Raw genomic sequence first — 3536 nt, 5'->3', positions numbered from 1 at the left:
CATTCTATCTGGTGAACATAATGTAACCCTTCAATTAATTACAATAAAAATATTAAAAAAAACCCACTATGGGAAGGGAGGGGAAGGAAGGGGGGACAAAAATATGAGAAGGGGTATCAAGGTTTGAGAAGTAATATACCCATTACCTGATAAATGTAATTTTAACTCCTCTATTCATTATCCTGACAATAAAATACCATTAAAATATCCCACCAGTAAAGCTTCTGGGTGTAGGGAAACAATTAGTTACACTAAAAAAGTGACTCACCATTGCAAATATGCTCTTGAATGACAGACCTTCTTTGGACATTCAAACACACAGGGTCTTTGTTCCATATGTACATTCTCCCTTTCATTTACAGAGTATAAACACACATCGTGTACTCATTCATATAACAAAGTTCAGCTCCTTGTGTCTCAGTTAAGGAGGGGCTCTCAGAATTATGGGCATCTTCACTATCTTTCTGTCCCCAAACCGCAGGGACCCCTTCTAAGAGGGAATCCTTTATGGAGAGAAGATAATAGGCAAAAAGTACTTTTCATTAATGGACAAGTTCCAGCTTTCTTTCTTTGACAATAGAGTTATTTACTTAAGCAGTCCCTTCTCTAAGACAATTCCAAAATTCTTCTACACTACCTCTTTTGTACTTAAAATCACCACACATTCCCCTTTTCTCCTTTCACAAACTCAACACAGAGGCCTTTGCTTCTTGAAAGAATTTTTTAGATGTTGAGTGAGACTAAGCAAATCTGCTTCCTCTCAGCTTTTATTCCTTGTTAGAGAAGGATGTTGATTCTGCCGAGAAATAAGCTTTGAGATCTAGAGGCAAGTAATAGGCTCGTCCAGCTCCTTTCTTTTCTTTTCTTTTCTTTTTTTTTTTTTTGCCAGTCCTGGGCTTGAGCTCAGGGCCTGAGCACTGCCCTTGGACTTTCTCAAGGCTAGAGTTCTACCACTTGAGCCTCAGCACCACTTCCGGCTTTTTTCTATGTATGTGGTACCGAGGAATCGAACCTGGGTCTTCATGCATGCTAGGCAAGCACTTTAACCACTAGGCCAAACTCCCGGCCCCTCGTCCAGCTCCTTTCTAAACTGGATGTTTGTGTCATTTCCACCTGATCTATACTCAGCCTCCTAACACTTGAACTGCGCTCATGCCTGTAATTCAGCTATCTAGGAAGCTGAGATCTGAGGACTGTGATTCAAAGCCAGTGTGGCAGAATTAACCAGCAAACCAGAAGTGGAGCTGTGGCTCAAGTGGTAGATCAGTAGCTTTGAGCAGAAAAGCTAAAGGACAGCACACATGTCCTGAGTTCAAATGTCAGTCCATCAGTTTGCCTCTTGCAAGAAGATAACCCCTCTGGTATCCCTGCAACCTCAGTGCCTGCTCTATCTCTGCAGGTACTGGAATGCTGGTAAATGTCTGCTCATTTCCCCTCCTCAAATCCTGATTGGCACTATTCCCTGTACTCCTACCAGGACCTATTTCAAATAGTCAACATGTGTTGCTCCTGAATGGAGAGATGCAGAACAGCAGGCCATTTAGAGTCTCCATTTTATTTTCCCTCACAACTGCTATCTTTACTGGGAGAACAAGCCTAGAGGCTCTTGGGGGATGGGGGAAGGTGGGGGTGGAAAGAAGGGCTGGAACTTCTAGTGGCTCTCAATCATAGACAATAACCAAATAATTAGGAATTGGTGATGGGTTCTAGATATTTATCAACTGTTTAAAAAGACAACTTATTTGATTGTGAGTTTATAGAGTATAAATAATGACTGTGTAACTGAAAACATAACAGTCCATTCAATATATACAACACACCCCTGGCCCCAAGTTGATAAGATAGTAGGCTAGGCTAAGGATCAAGAAAACTAATAACAACAGATGCTGGAGGGGATGTGGCCAGGAGGGATCACTACTACACTGTTGGTGGGAGTGCAAACTCGTTCAACCACTATGGAAAGCAGTATGGCAGTGCCTCAAAAGACTAAACAGAGAGCTCCCCTATGACCCAGCAATTCCACTACTAGGCATTTACCCAATCATCCAGAAACAAGGGCATACTAAATTCACTAACACAACAGATGTTCATTGCAGCACTATTTACCATAGCAAAGATATGGAACCAACCCAGATGTCCCTCAGTTGATGAGTGGATCAACAAGATGTGGTATTTGTATACAATGGAATTCTATGCTGCTGTCAGAAAGAATGACATTGCCCCATTTGTTAGGAAATGGAAAGACTTAGAAAAAATCATATTAAGTGAAGTAAGCCAGACTCAAAGGAACTTAGGCTCAATGGTTTCCCTCATTTGTCATAATCAGTAGAAACCTTGGATCTCCTAGCAGAGATTTGCAATAGAGCAAAACCTAGATACATAAGGCCATACAGTATGACGCTAAATGAAAGGACCTCTAGGATATAGAAACAAAAGTCATATAATGAGTGATTGTTGTCCTTAATGTACTATGTTATCTCTCATCTCTTTTGCGGTCCCTTGGTTATCTCATATTGTTACAGTCTTTTACCTTAGTATCTGATATATTATGTATATGCTTATTTGGTTATTTGAAATTGGATAGGAAAGGGGGGAAAACAAGATGAGGGGTGGGGGTGGGGGGAGGGAAATGGGGACCAAGACATGAGAAAGGGTATCAATGTATGTGAATTAATGCACTTTCTATCTGGCAAATATAATGTAACCCTTCTATTAATTACAATAAAATATATGAAAAAATATAGTAGGCTAGGCTAGCTCTGAGTTCCAATAGGGCTCCCCGTGTTTCTTGGAAGCTGTTTCCTTCTCCCCCCTCCCCACCCCTGAAATGGGACATTTATAGGGGTGAGAATTTTGGTTTGGAGTCTTTTAGGGGATCTGGGGATGAAGAAACAGCAGGGACTAGAAGGATGAGCAGAGTCTGGGAAGTAGTGTTTTCATTCCTGACACCGGCTGCCTTGAGAGACAGGCTGTCCACTCTGGTAGTGGATAATTCGATGCGCCCCTGCACTGGGGCAACACGCTAAGGAGAGGCTCCAGTTCTGGCTTCTCTGGCCAGCCCACGCCTCCAGCCTCAGCTTAACGCCACCCCCTCCCTGCCAAGTGGCTCTCGCTGTGGAGGCGGGACCGAGTTCTCCGGTGGCCCCTGGAGGCTTTGGGGCTGTGAGCTCTGGGAGGTTGGGAGGGGAGAAGAGAGATCGGCGCTGACTGGGCAGCCCAAAGAGGAGGGGGCCCTTTAATAGGCTCGCCCAGAGCCTGCTTTGCAGCTCAACGAGTGGCTGCGGTTCGGAGAAGCCACCGGGGCACCTCCCGCCGGTTCTCCCCGCGGCAAGTCTCGGTTCTTTGCACTTGACAGCAATTGTTCCCAAAGCTGCCGGGGCGCGCTTTCCTGGCCAAGGCACAGGTAGGAGGCGCGGGCTGCCGGGTGCGCGCTGGCTGCTCCGGGAGGAGTCTCCTAGCCTGGGTTGGGTCTCTCTCACTCTCTCTTTTTTTGGGAGGTGGTGGTGGTGGAGAGGGGGAGCGCCGGTGTCCCGGTG

This window comes from Megascapheus bottae, chromosome 27 (assembly GCF_031878675.1).
Source record: "Megascapheus bottae isolate mThoBot1 chromosome 27, mThoBot2.hap1, whole genome shotgun sequence".
NCBI classification, from domain to species: domain Eukaryota; kingdom Metazoa; phylum Chordata; class Mammalia; order Rodentia; family Geomyidae; genus Megascapheus; species Megascapheus bottae.
Note: the sequence above shows the minus strand (reverse complement) of the source record.